The following is a 19,081-nucleotide window of genomic DNA, read 5'->3' as shown; positions in this document are numbered from 1 at the left end:
ATAAGGTGGAAGGCATAAGGGTGAAACCACGATGACAGGGGCCTCGTCAACCGAGGTTGCTCGCATCGCGCAAGTACCGCGAGCCAAAAGAGCCGTGCTAGGAGCGATGACCTCTCTGCTCTGAAAACGCCGACGCGACGAACTCTTTTGCAGGTCTGTTGCCGCTTGCGTGCGCGAGAGGCGCTGAACACGGCACCGCTGCACCCCGTTCGCAGTTTGTTGCGGGTGCCGAAAAACGCGGCGCAACGAAGCGGCTTCTTTGTGTTCGCCTTCCGCAGCGTCGACAAAGCGCCGCCGATGCTCCGCCTGTTACGTATTGTAAATGAACTGGCCTGTCCAGAGTAGCAACGGGTCTTCTCAGATACCTGCGCCGTGTTCTCCCAATCCAAGTGCAGGATGAGAGAACACTGATCGTTACAGCAGAACCTCCCCTCCCGTTCATCTAAACAACATAGGCCGAAATATTCTGTGGTGAGAGATCGCAACTGGAACTCCGAAACTATTACTTAGAAAGAAAAGTGTAAAATGTGGCCGTTGCTGATAAAAAGAGGGAGCGACGCGTGCCTATTCGGGAGAGGATTATGGGGCAGTCCTGATTGATATTCTTCAGGACCATCTCGGACCTCAACTCCTAGGGGTATTATAGCCGCCCATTGTTATCGTTGATACTCAGTGGAGACAAAAAGGTTGCGCGCAACAAGGATTGCTGCTTTGCGCATATACGCGAGGTTATCGCGCTTTGGCGCCTGCTATCGACGGCGAGACGCGCGTACGTTGCCGTCGATGAGGAGCTCTCTTTTTCTTTCTTTCTTAAAAAAACTACGAGAAGAGGAGAATGGGTGGCAGAAGTGAGTCGCCATCGCAATCTCAAAAGCGAGTTGGCTATCTCCGAGCCCTATCGTATAGCACGCTCGTGGCGCAAGCATGCATACTTGTACACGCAACCGCACTCATGAACAGACCGTTTTCCGGAGCGAAGGTCCTGGGACCGTCGCCATGCGACACACGTTGGCGCAGGAAGCAGTGAGGGCGTTGCTACTAATGTAGGAACGTCAATTCGACAGCTATCTGCCACGACTTATAGACCTGGTGCGCACGTTCACGTGTGCGCGCAACTAGTGCTCCCTCTCTCTCTTCCTTTCTCCCTCTTTTCATCCCTATATCCCCTGTCCTCAGTGCAGGGTAGGAAACCGCACGTGCGTCTGGCTGACCGCCCTACCTTTCCTGGCACCTCTCGCGCTCTCTCTCTCTCTCGCGCGCGCGCAAGCATGACTCTTTCAGCGCCGTCGGAGGGCGTCGCACCGCGAAGATGGCAGCTAGCATATACGACGCGCACCGCGGCCGCTCGTGAACGCGCTCGATGTCCCAAACGTAACGCAACGACCATTCTGCCCCATCGTCGTCGAAGCTGGCGGTGTTGCGTTCTGCGTGTAGGAACTAAGGCCTCCACTTAATCTGCGCGCCGAAGTGTGCGAACAAGAGCTGACGCTGCTCTCGCAACTGAAAAGCCGGTGATTGCTCCACCTGAATGACTCACTGTGTGCCCGGTACACTTATCAGAAACGGAAGCGTGGCCACTTGTTTTCGGCGACGTAGGTCCGTTGCGCAGCCGCGCACATGCCGTGGTACGTGAAACAGCGGGTCCCGTGGCATCTCTGAGCTGCCGGCGTGGTCGACGCATTCAGAGAAGAAACGATTGCGGCAGACTCGAGCTATATTTTATATATAGGCTGTCCCATCTAACGTTAGCCAAGCTGTGCTATGAAAAAAAAAAGTGAGAATAAAAAAAAAACACCGTGCAAGATACGGTTTTATGATTGTAACTTGCATCGTGCTCTTTTAAGTACTATTTTCGTTGAGCCAGCTTCGCTAACGTGAGCTGGGACACATGGCATATGATATATACGGAGAGAGCCGCACTCATTCATACTATCCGTTATAGTCGCGATTGAATTCACCTTGTCTGAGTGATGTATTCAACGGCTATACAGCGTTCTCGTGTAGATTTCTGCATGCCTTTGTAACGACCTCGCAACCCTGGCCAACAGCAGAAATGTGAGCGTGAAGTAAATGCTCAAGAGGTTTTCTCATGCATTTTCTTGCTTTCAGTGACCGTTCTCTGTTCATACTGCTAGCGCACATCCGTAGAGAATAATCCGCATGTCTGACGACGCTGTGCGAAGCGCATTGGCCCTTCACAGAACGGACGCCTTGACTGGAAGGCTCGGAAACCACCAAACAAAGCATCGCTGCTGTGATACAGTCTTGAACACTTAAGAAGAGAGAGGGCGGGAGGGAGGATAGGATAACGTCGTTCTTATAGCTTCGAAGTTTCCAAAAAACAAAAAAGTGTTCCAACTGTAGAGAAACAGTAGAATATTGCATTCTGTCACTTGTTGCTAAGCGTCACGACAACGTTGTTACAAAGCAACAAGTAGTGGTCGCACCATTCTCATACGCGGACGATGTTAAATTAGGTGCTGTCGAGGAGATTGTCTTAAGCAATAAAGTGGCTGGAAAGACCGCTCGCCGCTATGTGCGCGATGCATTAAGTAAATAAACTTTATTTACAAATGTACTTAATTTAGGATTGCACTGACTCTGATGAGTGCGGTGGTGAATATCTCCGGGATAATTTCAACCACTTCCAGGAGAACGGTAAATTTGCCCAGTTAATATTCGTTCATTATTCTTGCAGCGCAAAAGGCGACGGCAAAGGAAATACGAAAAAGGAGAAAAACTAGGAGTTCCATGACCTACGCCAGAACCTGACCACGAGCGTTCTCTCTCTCTTTACACCCATCGGAACACACGTATAGGTCAAGCCTATACGATCTGGAGGATCGACAGCAAAGCTGCTGTAGCCACTGAAACACCACGGCATGTTTAAAAGAAAAAAAAAGAGGAGAGAAAGAAAATAAAGGTGTGTAAGAGTCGCGCGAGAAGCACACCTCGGGCTCATAGTACGCCCCCAGCAGGCGCAGTTCCCACCCCCCGAGGAATTGTCGGCGCGTAAGAACTCACTCGGAAACTTCAAGAATCCCAAACGGGAATCGCCTCGTACGAGAAAGAAGTAGGGCGGGAGAATTCACAAAGCGTTTCATTCGTATAACTAACGTTTGCCAGTGACTGGTCACCTTCGGCAATAATATGTCCGTCATGACTGGCGGAAACATGCTCTTACGAACAGTTCCACGGCGTAAGTACCTTTACTTTTTTTTTTCTTCTGCGAATACGGGCTCAATTTCATCGCGAGAACTTTCTCTCTGTGTGTGTGTTCGAATACGGTGCTCCAGCTTACGAGGAGGCTGAGAACGGACCCCGAAATATAAAATCTTCACGTTGCCGAGGAGCTCGCGCACCGCGCCTGCTGCTTGCGTGTGTCGTCGTGCGCGCGCACTGGCTACGAGCGACGTGCAGTGGGCGGTGGCGGCGGGCATGCATGAAGCCGGTGCGCGCCCTTCCCTGGGCGGTCTCGCGGGATCATTGTTCGGGCCGCTCATAGGAAAAGGCTGCCTAATTGTTTGCCCGTTCTAATTCCGTGTCGCTGCACTGTTACTGGAGCGGAGAGTGACAACCCCCCCCCCCCTTACCCCTGCCGCGGCGGTGGGCGCGCGCTCATTCTGCCATTAGGCTTCCCACCCGGCGTCAAAAACTCGCCCAGCGGGTCACCGGGCAAAGCTGTCCTCCTCGCTGCCGCAGCGCGCACTTTCGTATTCGTATTCATGCATTGTCTCTCGCATCCTCTTCGGCGCCGCGCCAGGAATGCGTCTTTCTTTTTCGGCTGCGGTTTCGGGCCTAGCGGCGCGAGACGAACGGCTCCAGTGCGGAGTTCCGTGGTAGAGCAGGAAGGCGCAGCTGTACCTGCGAGCTTTTTTCGCCAGCGCATTGCGTCCGTGGGTTTGGAAGTAATAATCAAGTAGTCGATTGATGCCTGAGCGTACTTTTAGCGCCAAGAGCCCGCATTCGCAGAAACAAAGAATGTTCTTACGCTAAAGACTGTTCGTAAGGACTAATGCCAGCCAATCATGACGTCGGGGGCATTATTAGCCAAGGCGACCGGTCAACGGCAGGCAGCACTTATGAACAAATAGCGCCGTTAATTCTGCCCTAGTTTATTTGCTCACCTCCCGTTGACGATAGGGCACAATATAGAGGCGGATCAGCACGGTAAGAAATGTTTTCGCTTGAATTATTATTCGTTCCTCGCTTCGTGCCTTATAGTCTTGCTTCATGACTGAGAGCGGCTCCCATGGACGTACACTTTATTTCATTATTATTATTTACATTGCTAACCATCCGTTATCGATGCATTTTACTTTCAAACGACACATAGTTCATGATATATATACTTTCAGCGTACTTTACAACAGCCATTAGCGAAATTTTGTGAATCCGGGAACCCGAATTACTTAGGCCTAATAATATATTCACTCGGGTCTATCAGCTATCAGATAAGTCTACACATCTGTAAAAGAAAATGCACGGTGCACTTTGACTTGATCCAATTTTCAAATTAAAGAGCGATTATGCAGTGTGAGATATAAAAGAAACAAAATGTTTGGCGCTATGTTCTATAGCATTTACCGGTGTAACGGCGCAAAGACGCGTCGTTCTCGGTATGGCGCGCACACTGAGGACAACAAAGCATCGCAACAGGAGCATTTGCGTGCGCCGAGTAAATACTGACATACTTGCACTTGTGGCGCAAAGCATCGGCAGAGCGCCTTGCCTTGCCCATTACCGTGCCCATTAACGCGAACTGCTGAAAAGTTATTCAGGAGTTCACGCTAAAGGACTCTGCGCTAAGGAACCTGGACTCCATCTGACGCTTTCCGGTTACCGAGCGGAAGAGTAATATGCTTGCAAGGTGGAGACAAAGGATTTCGGAGCAGGCGAAAAAGAAAAAGAACTAAAAAATGAAATCCACGCTAGTGCTCAAGCTTGCCTATAGTCAGTGCTTTGAACGACGGGGAATTTGCGGGTCCAGCGAGAACAGGAGCGGTGAACGGGAATGCGCGCAGGTGCGCGTTAGAACGCGGAGGGCGTCCCGGGCGTGCGCACTGTGTGACCCGCATTCGTAGGCCTTATGGACGGCGCTCACCTCCGTATGAGCTCCAGCTTTCCACTCGGTTCGAGTCTGGCCTTGGGTCGGCCCCGGGCTGGAAGGCGTCTCAGCGGCGCTCCTCCGCGGGCCCCGGGGCCTCCTTCATCCCGGCACGGCGACTCGGGGGTGCAGTGCAGCTTGTGGGGTCGGCAGCGAAGTCCGGGCCATGCTGTCCGTTCACATCGGGCCCGGCTCGCGGGCCACCCTCTCGGCGCGCAAGCGTCCTGCTTCTTCGTCCAGGAACAAAGGCATGGCCAGATCAGTGGGTCTCCAGAGCTCGCGGTGCTGACCAGCAGCGCGCGAAAGTCGCCGGCCCGGGTCCACAGCCTGTACTCGCTTTGAAGCGGCCGCACGCTCGCAGACTGGGTCTTTTCTGTGAGGGGTCGTTGAACCCAAGCCGCGGTCTCTGCGCGAGTTTGGCACAGCGAGCGCGGGGAGAGTGCGAGCACCGGCAACGAGGAGGAGGGGGCTCGGGCGCCGGGGTCTGGCAACCGGGGGCCTGACGTCACAACGACGTCTTCAATGCCCAAACGGGGGGAGCCGCTCGGTCGGGAGAGGGGCGCTCCCTCCTCGCCCCCCGCTGGCTACAATAAGGCGCGCCGAGGTGCACTATAGGCGGTTATATAAAAGCTCACTTCGGGGAATTCGAGCTCCGGCTTTCCTCCTCGCCGGCGCGCGAAGCTGGGTCGGCGGTTTGCTTCCGCGCGGCCCCAACTTCCGGGTTCGGACGAGGTGGCTGCGCCCGCAGCTCGGCGCGCGCGCGCTTCTCGGCCATTTCTGCACGGAACACCTCAAGGTCGGACGGTGCAGGCTGCACGGACACGCGATCGCTGATTTACGGCTTCCTGCGCAGCGCGTCCCTCGGTGTCTCTCATTCACGCTTTTCTGGCCGAGAGAACGGCGCGCCGAGCGGGGATCGCACGCGGTTGATCCAGAAACACAGAGAGGCTCGAATGAAGGGCGCGTACCTACGGGCCCGTGAAAGGAAGTCGTCCGTCATGCAGAGCGTATTCCGCGATCGGCGCCCACCCCCACGAGCGTTTCGCGGAAAGCGCGCTCGAGCGACGCACAGGTGGGGCGCGCCGCAGCTGCCCATTGCGGGGAGGAGCCCGGGTCACGGACGCCCGTAGCGCTGCGCACTTTGCTTGGCGCTCTCGAGTGGCCATAACTTAGCCCGCCGTGCAGCCGTTTTAGGAGCTCACAGCTGGAGCGGTGGCAACGACCTTTTCGAGCCAGATAGCGTATCGGGAGGGGCCCCCACGGATAGCGACTTTTTTGTGCCCGCGCTCACACCCCTCGCAGGTTAAGCGGACGCCGAGCAGGTCCGGGGATTCGCGCGGCGCCAGGCAGTGGTCCCCATTCACTGAACGAAGCTGGAAACTCGGTCAGGTTCGCTCGACCAGGCAAGTGTCTGGAAAGGGAGTCGGCGCCGGTTTTGCTTGTAGCGAGTCTCCGTTCTCACAAATGGCTTGATGATAGCTTTCATTCGCAGTGGTGCGCTCACACCGGTCGCGGCACTCATTAGCCGTGAAAAGGAAGAGCAGTGTTCGCGAGCGCTTGTCGCGGATGCGTGATACATTGCTTTCTGGAAGGGTTATCGAGGAACCGCCAGGCAACTAGCAAATGTAGGTCGCTGCGTGTTCAGCACACTCTCTAAGGGCCTTGTCGCGTGTACAGGTGTGTGAGATAAAGGCAAACTCCATCCCTTCTGGGAAGCCGTGTTTCACCTTCGGAGATGCAAGCATGAAAGCGTGCTTTAATGCCCTCTATATTTCATCGGGCTGTTTCCGAACGCGTCTTGCTTCCCTGATGTCTTGCCGTCACATTAATTAGAAATTACAGACGTTACTAGACGTCGCAATGGCTAAACAACTGTCTTCATTAGCCGCCAGTGCGAAGTAATCGGCTCGCATCGCGCGCCGCACTCGTCACTCAGGAAGTTTGCATTCGGTGCACCACGATACGTGTTACCTCGATCGCGGTACAGGCTGTTTCGAGATTTATCGGGATAACCGAGGTCCACATTCCGGGCCCGGTCTTGTTTGCGTATGTGAGTGTTTTGGTAACAACCGTACGTTACACCGTAACGCCTTGTGCTCGCATAAGCTGCTTGTCATAGACACCTATCGCTTACAAATATGCATGCACGCGAATGTTAGAATCTGATGTAAGCCACCATTCATGACAATGGCTTTTTGTCTGTGCCCTTAACATCATGTAACCACCCGCTGTGATGGCGTATAGTGGCTTCGGTGTTGCGCTGCCAAGTCCGATGGCGCGGGATCAAATCCCGGCCTTGGCTGCCGCATTTCGTGATGGTGAAGTGCAAGAACACCCGCGTACCATGAATTGGGTGCACGGTAAAGGACCACAGGTTGTCAAAACTAATCTGGAGACCACTCCCCCCCCCCCCCCCTGGCCTCATAATCATATCTTGATTTCGGCACGTAAAACCCTAGAATCAGGGAAAAAGAAGAAAAAAAAAAAAGAAAAAAAAACATCATGTAATGATGTTGAATAAACTGAATTGAATTGCCTTGCGCTCATCAGGTCTCTTCCGTGTTTTTTTTTTTGTTCTTTTTTTAAGTTAATAAAACATCGAGACAGCAAAAAAAGGCAAGTGGAATGGGCCTATACTCCGACGGGAGGAAAAGACTAATCGGTCAGAAAGGATGGCCACACATCTCTCCACTTGACGACGCTGGCAGTGCAGTTTATATCGGACAACGATTTGATTTGGTTTGTTCGTTTCTGTTACAGTACATCGTGAGATGATACCTAGAGCAAAAGCTCGCCCGTTGGAGGCCCGAGGAGTTCACCCCTCTCACTTGTGCATAAACAGAAGCAATAACGCGCACAATATAGGCGGAGAAAAGAAAGTAACGAACTAGTGAGGAGCACAACAGATTGAGGCACTGTGCAAGAAATCGATTTTGTGGATAGGATAGTGGAGGACTGAATTTACTTTTTACAAAATCCTTTCACCTTGCGAAGTTCGCCTGAATAAGTTCTATATCGCCTTGTTTCCATCGAAAGAAGATATGGAAAGAGCGGAAGCTAGGCGACCTGTTGAAGTTTTTGCAAACTATTACGTTTAAGTGGCCTAGCAACTACCATCGCTGGCAGGCAGCATCTCTATAGCGTCGGTGTGCTTTGCCTCGGTGGCCGCTGAGAAAAGTTTGGAGGGTGCGGCGCATCACATGGCCAATGCACGACGCACGTATACGGTCGCTGCACTGAACAGGCGATTTCATGTGTACGAGAGCTGCTAGGACTAAAAAAAAAATAATTAAAGAGACATGAAGAAGGAGTTATTGCTTTGCCGTTTCTCAGACCAGTGGCGTAGTCAGAAATATTTTTCGAAGAAGAGGGGCGGGGGGGGGGGGGGAGGCACGTGCCCGTTGTGCCACTAGCATCGGGAACGTTTCGGAGGCAAAAGCGAGCGAACTTCGTCCGGCCAAAATAACGCCAAACAGCCCCGAAGCCCGCAAGTTGGTTTTGCCCCGAGGCTTCTTTTCACACAACCAGACGGCAAGGCACGTATACGCGTGTACGTGCAAGCACGAACGTATAACGCGAACCAGAATAATTCAATGTGCCAACTGGTCTGAGACCCCCCAACCAAAGTACAAACTCTGCAACGGGCAGCCCAACCGAACGCACATTCTATTGGGAATGTGTATGTACCTCGACCGCCATAACTCTTTTCGAAAACTCAAATCAGCCCATCGGCGGAGTGGATGACTATGGGCTGCATCAATTGATGATCAGACCCCCCCCCCCCCTCCCTCATTACCTGGCCATGTAAATCAAATCGGCAATCATGTGAGCTATAGCCAGCCAGCCTCTCGACTGTGTTTCTTGATCATCGCTTACTGAGCTATAGTTGTCAGGTAAAGAAAAAAAAATACTTCATTGAGATACATGGCTTAGCAGAGAATATAATTTATCGACAGGAAAGACAGAGAGGTCGACCTGAACTAGTGCACTCTAGTCTGCTACTCTGCACTGGGGAAGAAGGAAGGGGAGTGAAAGTACTGGGATGGGTGGTGATGATAAAAGTAGTGGTGAGTGCTTATGTATATGAGACAGTCGCATTGCTAGAGCCGCTCGTCGAGCGTGGTGTCCTGCAGAAACTTCAACAACACTTTAGTTGCACGCATGGAAGTTGCAGTGTCAGGCCATGGGCCGAGAATAGCTTCCTCCGACAGTGGTTGCCTGCCAACGCTGGCTAGGAAACTTTCCAACGTCCTTCGCTCCAGCATATATGCTGGGCAATCGCACAGTATGTGTTCCAGGGTTTCAGGCATCTGGCAGTGTTCACAATCAGAGCTGTTCGACTGGCCGATGAGGTGCGCGTAGCGACGGTTGAAAGCAACGCCCAGCCGACTCCTGTGTAGCAATGAGGTTTTGCTCCGCGTAACCTTCGGGGGCAAACAGAATTTACAGTCTGGGTCGATCGTATATAGGCGTTTGTGGATGTTGTCATCGTGGGCTCTGTATGCCTTTGTAAGGTCCTGCATGAGTGCCTTGATCATAGAGTTGGTGTCAGGTCGCGAGAAGGCAATCCGTACTTCATCAGAGGAAGAGAAGGCCGAGCTTGCCTCACTGTCAGCGAGTTCATTGCCAATCACACCACAATGACTAGGCACCCATTGAAAAGTGATCACGTGGCCACTTAACTCGGCACTGTGATGAAGTTCGGCGATTTCCAGCACGAGCAGGTAATATGGCCCTTTCTTTAAAAAGCATTTTAGCGCCTGTAGCGCTGATTTGGCATCGCAGAATACCGTCCGTTTATGAGGTGTCTGCGTTCTCATAAAACGGACAGCCTCGCGTATTCCCATAGCTTAGTAAATGATGATCAGGCTCTAGGCAAAGAAGAGCTCAATGGTCTCTTCGTAGCTGTCTTTTTATGTGTTTCGGCCCTCTTCGGTCTGTCTTGTTCGTCTGTGATTTCAATGTCAAAATAGGCTTCTCCGTCTAAAACGTTATATGCCTCCTTGTGCCAAAGGAATTTCTTTTTCATCTGTTTTTCATCCGTGGAGGCATAGAAGAGACAAGGTTCTCCAATAGCTGTCATGGTACGAACTGATCAAACTGAGAGTTATATACGTGTTCGCTCATGGACAATAAGTTGTACGAGCCAACTGCTTTGATTTTTTTACATCAGAAGAGCATGCACTTTCATATTGACCCTCATGTGTACCTGAGGGCGAGCCATGCGAATTATATATATATATATATATATATATATATATATATATATATATATATATATATATATATATATATATATATCCTCTGCATCACGAGAGGAATGAGCCATTGCATTTTTTGCTTGCTTTGCTCGCGTTCACTATGAGTCATTGCTGATGATGATACTTTTTGTCGACGCAGAACAAAAATGTACGGAAGCCTAGCTATAAACAGCTTCGCTGTAAAATGTGATAGCCAAAGAAAAGTGCTAGCAGTGTATCACTGTCGTCGCTAGCTAAATCACTGCAGCAGAGCTTTCCACCACAGCTGTAAAGAAAGCGGATCGCAACGCCACCCGTGGGCAGAAGTGGTCACTGCGCCTCAGTAATACTTCACGGCAATTCTTGAGAAGCGTAAAGACGTCCTCACGCGAGAGGCGGCGCTGTGCTCCGCTCGGCGGAAGGGAGGAAGAGCTTCAAGGCGAGGATCGTTTGAGAACACAGGGGTAAGCCTTTTCGGCAGTATAGGGGGTCGAGTTAACTCAACGAGGCGTCCACGCCGTGGCCCCGGACCCGGCCTGTCAGACCCGCGGTGGACGCGTGCTCTTACGCACGCAGGAGGTCTGCCGCGGCGTTTCAGCCTCCCCGCACGTATACTACACTCTCGACCTGACGCGCTTATCAAGGTGAAAGCGAAAGGCTTCGCGCGCGTTGCTTTCCCGCAACAGCGGCGGTGCGATCCATTCACTTATCGCCCGACCGGCATTAGCACGGCGGCCTTTCGGAGGACGATAGTGCTATCGAGTGCCTCTCTTTCGACGTCGCTTCTTTTTTTTTTTAAATTCATTTGTTCTTTATTGGGGGACTGCTCTATTTTCTATGTGCGTATAGAATACATACGCTGATTTCCGTAGCAGATCGACGTCTCGGAAATACGCGCGACTTCTTCCGCCAGGAAGCAGGAAACGATGGTCGCGGAATGCAGAGCAAGGAAGCGTGTCCGCTACTCTTTTGTTTCTTTCTTTTTGTGGTCGTTACCAAACCTTTACAGCCAATCTACCTTTCAAGCAGAACTTGCATTTCATGAACAGATAAATGCAATCGGCTCTCCCTCTGTCACTGCGCGCTCTCCCTCGAAGAAAATATTGCGGCGAAAGAGAGAGGGGGAGAAAAACCCTTTCCGGGTAGAAAAGCGGCACGTTTCTTTGATCTCCATTACTCTCGCTCAAGAGCGCAGGAAACTATGGCAAGCGAAAAAACAAAGTTAGTTCACTACGATATCATATTTTATGTTTACTGCAGGACAAATGCCTCTCCAAAATTCATGTTAGCGATTTGGCTTGGCGGGTGAGATTAAACCAACGCCGAGAGGCATCCACGCGCAGCAAAGAACGCAAAATAGCCCGAACTGCCTCGTGCTCCCTCCATTCATGTGGCTATGCCGTCCGCGGATCGTCGTACGCAGCAGGGGACGCAATATCGACACGCGCTCAGTGCAGGGTATTAGCAGCCCAACGTGCATTGAGCAACTCACCAGGAAAGAACGAACTTCAGCAGGCTGCTTTAGAATAAAAGTGTGGAGTAGTGTACGCCGAGGTTTAGTATAGAATGATAGACATTTCGCCGGGGTTATCGTCCCCAGCGGAAAACTGGCTACTGCGCACACGGTTCAGCGACTAATCGCGTTCCGTTGCCGAGTGCGAGGTCCCGAGTTCCATACACCGTTCCATGCATAGCAGTCAACGCTGTGGGGGCTAGAGAGACTTCTTGCAGTGGCTTCGTTCGCACTTGGATGTAATTCGGTGTTTTTCGACCTCAGTTGTGCGTAACTGTTTTTATATAGGCTCAGTATTGAATGAAACAAGTTTTAATCTGTAGAAACAAACACACTGCGGGGGTATACGGCTGCTAATGCGTTGTTTTAGATCATTTTCATTTTTTTTTTATTTTCGGGTTTTTTTTTATTTGCAACCCGTCGCGAGGAGCCTCACGTGCATGCTAGCGCGAGCGAACGCTATTGGCGAGAAGCGAAGCACGGTATGGCACGCCCAGCGAAGCAGAGACGGAACGCGCGGAGTGATAACTTTTCTTGACCGAACTACTTGCGTAGCTTCCACAGCGTTGACTGCTACGTATGGAACGGAGTATAGTCGATACTGTCGAAATTGAATGAGGGCGGAATGAAAAAAAAATGGCATCTTTTTAAATATTATAGAGCTTCCTTTTTTTTTTTTTTGCGCACGTTGAAGAACTCCAGGTGATCAACTCTAATACAGAGTCCTCAACGGCGGCGTCCTTATGATCCGTGTCTTGCTTTCCGGCGTTAGAAGGACACTGAAGAGGAACATTAAGATGAGCCGCATTAGTAAATTAATTTTCTAGAATGCCGGAACGGTCACTGTTACCATGAGCGTATACGCTTGGTAAGCCAGAAAATGCACAAATGCGAAAGACCGGTGGCGACGCCACATTGAAGTTCACGCTCCAGCTTCCCGTGACGTCACGGATTTTTACAGCGTCTGCTCTGGTCTAGTAAATTTTGGATCAATAATGAAGGGATATACTGCTTTCTGGGAGAACCAATGATTCGAACTACGAAGTTTCGACAACCTTTTCTAGCGCAAGGACGGTCCAAATACTTCGAGATCTGTGGCATCACATTGGGCGATTGGGGCTGCAGTTGCGGCGCGAAATTCGACAACGGGCGCCTTCACGTTCTCCGTTAATTGTCAACTTCTTTTCCGCCGACGGAATGAAAAAAAGAAGTTTTGAAAGCCCACGCAGCTCACTTTGTGTACATCGTGTACAAAGTGTACATGTGCACTTTGTGTACATAGGACAAACCGGGCAACGTTTTAATGATAGAGCTAGGTAGCATAAAAACAATAAAAAACAGGTACGGTAGCCATTTTGCTGCGCATTGCAACACATGCTCATGTATCCCAACGTTCAATAACACCAGGTTTCTGAAGCACGCAAAGAGCAAAAAAGAAAGACAAATTGTAGACGCTTACTACATTACCAAAGCTGGAGATAAATGCATTAGCACAGCGTCGCTGCAGCCTAAGAAAACATGAGATAAATTTTCTAGATAAGCACCTCGACTTGTAGGCAGTAGTATACTCATGCGTTTCAAGCTTTTGGTCATTGTTGATGTTTTCCGACATGTTATAAAAGCTAGTTGATTTTCAATAAATTTTCCAGTTGGCAGTACAGCGCTCGTCCTGTTGTGTGTTTTCGATTGTTGACCTCGTCTTCTTCACGCTGCTTCAAGTTTTACTGTGGTGTTATACATGCCAAAAAACACGATCTGATTATGAGGCATGCAGTAGAAGAAAACTCTGGATTAATTTTGATCATCTGAGCTTCTATAATGCGGACCAAATGGACGGGTACACGAGCGTTTTCGCATTCCGCCCCTATCGGATTGTGGCCACCGCGGCGAGGGTCGAACGCGCGACCTCGTGCTCAGGAACGCAGAGCACTGAACTGTCGCGGCGGGTGGTTCGGCATGCATCTGGCATCGTATCCAGGGTGAATATCTTACGTTGTCGCTACAGGCTTAACTCTCGAGAAATATTGAATGCAATGTACAATATAATAGTGTACAAGGGGTCTCGGATAGTGTAAAGCCTGCCAGTCAGGGTTAGTTACTACGAGGGCAGGAAAAACGCCTACCTTCTTGCGGCGTCGAAACTCGCCCACCGTATGCGGTTTCTTCGAGATCTGTTCTGGCCATGTTACAACAGCGCTTCCGAAGTCGAGGGTAGGAATTTCGGCAGCCATAATAGACAACGCGAGATAAGAAGCGACTCCCGCTCTTACAACAATTTCGAGACAAAGCTTGTGTGTTGAGCACGGTGAAGTGCGATGGACCTATAGCGCAGTCTTTTCCCCCGCGAAAGAGGGTTCGTTAACATCGCTTCTTGGCGATGAACACGAATATAAACACAACGGAAGGGGGGAGCTCTCGACATAGGCTTGAACGAACCCGAAAGATGCCAGACGTGTCGAGGCTCGGACACAAGAAGACGCGCGAACTGAGTGAATCGCGTGTTTTGACGGATGCAAGGCGGGGTGTCGTCAAAGAAAAAAAAAAAAAAAAGATTAACCAAAACTTTTTTAACGAACCTTCCCACACTTTGCTGACCGTGGCTGCAGCCGGCTGCTCTGTCCTGCCGTTGTCGCTCAACACAGGACAGCACGCGTATAATGAATCGGCTTATACATATAGCCACCTGTACTACGCCTACACATGTGTCCCTGGCCGGCTCTCCTCTTTACTGAATTACGCAACGAAACAACAAAGGAGACCTAAATGTCGTCGCTGCAACAAATAACCTTTGCTTAGACCGACTTCCACAGTGTGTGGGAGGATGTTTTTTTTTTATGTATATAGATTTACTCCGAATAAGCATTAAGTAAGCTCTACCTTACCAACTCCTTATCCTGCGGAGACGTCGTGTCGCGTTCTGTGTCCTCATTTTGATAATGATAATTTTGTTGCCATAACAATTAACATTTAACAATTAATGATGCGAATGATTGGTTACCTTTCTCCGACGTCTCTACGCATTGGAGGTATAAGGATAAAAAAAAAAAGAAGACGGGTATTGAAGGCAATATTCCCCAACATTGGTCGCATGCTGCACGGCCTTGTCCGTGCAGACGTCATGCCATATACAGACGGGCAAATGAAGCGACGCGTCCAACGTTTTCTTTTCTGTGCACAGACGGGCGCGTACAGCTCGGTTTCCCATATTCGGCGCGGCGTCAAGTGGTACACTTCCGCCGATCACGACGCGGCTCATGGGTCATGTATGTCATAGCTGCGGCCGTCGCGTGGGACGACGGGCTGTCCCGGCGAAAGGGGCGGGAAGAGCGTTCGGAAGAGCGCAGTTCCCATGAGCGTCGAGGTGAAGAGACAATGAGCCGAGGGAGGTCAGCCCAGCTGCGGGACAGCGGAATGGGGCCGTAAATCTGAATCCCCTCCGGGGCCTCGGGCCTGGGTGTCACGAGCTGGTGCCTCGCTCGTCACGCTTCGCGGTGGGCCAGGTATTGTCCATGCGGCGCACGCTAGTGCCCGGGACCCGCAGCCCGTACGAGAGCCTCGCGCGTGGTGCCTCGATCGTGCGATGGCGTCGTGCGCGCAAAGAGCCATAGGCTATGTGTTGTCGAAGGCGGGTTTGGGTGGAGCAGGGTCCACTGGTGCAGGGCCAGAAGTCGCCAGCACGACACGCATTCGTGATATTTTTTGTACCCCGCCATAACTCCTTCCATGCACAGCGCGCGCGAGCGCCTGCGCTCGGTTGATTGGCTGTGTCCTTTCGCACTGTGTTTCGATAGCGGTCGGAGATCTGCATTCCGCCGCGCGATCCTTGCTTACAGCACTCGGTCGACGTTGAGATGCAGGCCGGGCGGGGCGGGCCGCCCGCGGACACGGAATAAAACGCTACCGCCAGAAGCGCGCCTGGAGCGTTGCGTGCAACATAGACGCTTCTGACCTTCCGTGACTTCTTGAGATATAACTCTCTGCAAATAGCTTTGCATCTGCATGCGTGCTTGCGTGTGTAGATGCACGCTCGCTTGCAAACGCGTCGATTATTGGGACCTCATCCTTCTCCCGGCACTTGGAGTAGCGGCCACCTGGTAATTAACACCTCTAACCTGTCTGTGGATCTCCCGGTCTAGGAAGTGCGCTAATGGCAAGCCCCGACCAACCACAGCGTTTTTACCTATGCTATGGCAACTTAGCGCAAAGTGGCGGACAGGCACAAACACACAACAGACAGAACAGGCAAGCGCTTGTTATCAGTTTTGTGTATGTATCTGTCCGCCACTGGTGCTCTAAGTTACCGTATAGTTAGAATGCAAGACCAATTAGCCCAAGAATCAGTCCTATAAAGTAGCCAGCGTGCCTGATTGTAGAATCTAAACACTCCCCTCCCCCTGCCCCCGTATAGGAGGGGAAGGGGGGTCTTCCTTCCTGCTGCTATCCGGATGCGGTCGCTGTGTGAAGCGTTCACTGAGCGTGAAGGCTCCGGGTCCACTCGTCGGCAAGCGGCCGGCGGAGAAGGGATCACGGAGTGTCGAACAGGAGCGCCTCTCGGCCCTCGCGGAGGTCGCCAGGGATTTCGCGGAAAACGATGAGATTTCTGCGGCCGATCAGCGAGCGGCGGCCTCGCCGGCCCTCGTGACATTGCCGGTGGGCAGCAGCGAGCGCCGTTTCCTGGCCTTGTTTACCCGCACCGGCGGTGCGCGCAACGACCGGCGTCCTCCCTCCCGCGGCTGCGCGGCGTGGGTGCAACAAAAACAAGCCGGCCGTCGCGCAAGCCCGCCCGAGTCGGCGGCGCTGATACCGCCTCGTCCCCAAGGCTTTCTCTCGTGCATGGCGTCCAGCTCTGCGCGGCGGCGGCGGCTATACCTTCAGCGCCGACCTCAAGGTGACAGCGGAAGGAAAACCGCTAGAGGTCAGTGGCGAGGAAAAAATTTCAGCTTCTCAGAAGTGTGAGCGTGCGCAGGGCTCGACCGTTTGCCGAACGGGAGCTGCCGAGAGGCGAATTTCGGTTCGTCGGTCCGCAACACCGTGGCCCCAGGTCGCGGTTTTGGGGCGCGGTAGTGGGCGAGTTGTGTAGTTTAATTGTGTGTAAGGTGTTTTCAAGTCTTTCGCTGCCTTGTGTCGTTCACTTCAGTTACGTATGCGCATCAAATTGAAAAACACGAACGAGCTACAAACGGCACATGCCCGCAATTCACCAATGATTTCAAACTGCGGGCTCCTTAGTGAGGTTCCATCATTCTTGCGCAAACGCTAAAACACAAGGACAACGGCACAAAGGTGAAATTACTGAAAAAGGTGAAGCATGATCTAACAACCGATGTTTTCTGAAAATGCAGGGCAGAAAGAAGAGCGAAACAAGCGTATAAGAGAAATCGTGATTGTGGTTGCACGTGAAAATGTCTTCCGTACACGCATAGTAAGATGAATTGAATTACCGTTCAGAAATTTGACTTCTTCTTTTCATGCAAGGTTGATATCGATGCGCTGGTATGGAATTGCTCTTCACTTCCCGATAGCACTGCTCACGCCTTCACGCATTTGCCTATTTTCTTCACCAGTAGCCCTAATATAGATATTTCAGTGAAAAAATATAGGCTTACAAGAAGCAATGAATACTATTCGGAAAAAATGCCACAAGCTTACTGCTCAAAGTAATCCAAATACCGAAACGGTGACAAATGCTAATTCAGAGCCACACTTGAAACACTCGCCAAGCTGCCAAGAAGAAACTCAACGTGGAGAATTAAAAAAAAAAAAAATGCTGGCTCTCCCGTAATCGAGAGTAGATGTAAGCATGAAACGGTAACTGGCAAAGCATGTTGGTTGGAGATGATAGTAGCCACAATATTAAAATGGGTGTAGTGCATGTTCGCAACGGCACACCCCACCACACCACACCGCGCCCCGCCATACTGTGCACTTGTCCATATGGACGATGCCCTGCTAGAAGAAGAAAACCGGCTGAAGGCGGCACGACAGGCAGCGAAATACGCCATGGAGACAGCGCGCACTGCCAAGCTAGAAGAAAAGTGCCTGAAGGAGCCGCTACGCAACGTGGCGCCATCTCTCGAGGCGACGTAAAACCCGCTCCGCGGAACTCACGGACCGCTGGCGTTCAAAAGAGCACAAGCAACCCTGTCTCAGCGCCAAAAGATGACAATGAAGTGTATGGTGCCCTGTATCTCAAGCACTTATCACTGAATATCACTCGGTATACTTCTAGTATACTCAAGTTTTATTTGTCAATTCCATAGCGACGTTCAAAAGGCAGATACAGTGATGTGCGATTTGTGATTTGTGTGATTTGCGATTTGTGATTTGTGATTTGCGATTTGTGTGAGATTTGTGATGTGCGAGAGAACCTACAAATTATATATGATGACATCTACCCAAATAATGCAAAACATCTCTCTTATAATATATTAAACGGCTTATTACAGGACCATTTATTGAGTTTATCTATAAGTACGGTCATTGCGACAGACGCCTCACAGTGTTAAAAAAAATCTGTAATTGGCATTTTCTCTCCCGCTCTAGACTGGTCATTTGCAATCAGGATTCCGGACTTCTCTTCCGTATTTTTGGCTGAATTTCTAGCTGTAGTCCTAGCCTTACGCAAACTAAATTTGTCAATATCGGCGGTAGTAATAATAACAGATTCTTTATCCTTATGTTCCTCGCTCACAGCAAATGGTGTCACTAACCTTTTACGTACATTTCATTTTCTAGTGCCTGCCCACATAAATTTAATTAGATTGCTTTGGGTGCCTGGACATAAAGGATTAGTCATGAACGAAATGGCTGACAGTCTCGCGAGAGCGGCCCTCAGTGGCCCTGTATTACCATTACTTCCTACAATAGCTTTCCTGACGACTACTAGATTCAGGCGATATACAATTACTCAAGACTTTTTGAACCCAGCTGTAGCAAATTTTTCAGAATATCGACACCTCCTATTCCCTTGGCCCAAAAATTCCTTTCACACCAGAAAAAGTGAAGTCATCTTTACCCGATTACGTTGTCGAATACCAAAATTAAACTTCTATCGTCACAGGGCTGGTCTGGTGCCCTCCCCTCTGTGCCCAGTCTGTGGAGAAGATGAAACAATAGATCATTTTTTCATATTCTGCCGCCGTTTCACTTCTTTTAGAAAAAATCTAGAATCAAGATTTACACAGCTTGGTTTGAGCTTTTCAATTATAAATATCCTTTCTC

General features: G+C 50.8%; 2 protein-coding genes across 2 annotated transcripts in view; one reads left to right on the top strand and one right to left on the bottom strand.

Annotated features, from left to right (window-relative positions):
- The window catches only part of LOC126548610 (hormone receptor 4-like), a 58,718-nt gene extending 53,269 nt beyond the window's left edge, over window positions 1-5,449 (bottom strand). Inside the window, exon 1 of the mRNA XM_055063279.2 lies at window positions 5,105-5,449. The gene's annotated coding sequence lies outside the window, so the exon portion shown is untranslated. The remainder of the gene's footprint in view (window positions 1-5,104) is intronic.
- RabGGTb (geranylgeranyl transferase type-2 subunit beta) overlaps window positions 1-19,081 on the top strand; it is a 161,530-nt gene that overhangs the window by 119,715 nt on the left and 22,734 nt on the right. The window lies entirely within an intron of this gene.

Source organism: Dermacentor andersoni, chromosome 1, assembly GCF_023375885.2.
Source record: "Dermacentor andersoni chromosome 1, qqDerAnde1_hic_scaffold, whole genome shotgun sequence".
In the NCBI taxonomy this organism is placed as follows: Eukaryota; Metazoa; Arthropoda; class Arachnida; order Ixodida; family Ixodidae; genus Dermacentor; species Dermacentor andersoni.
This window is presented reverse-complemented; position numbering and strand designations above follow the sequence as displayed.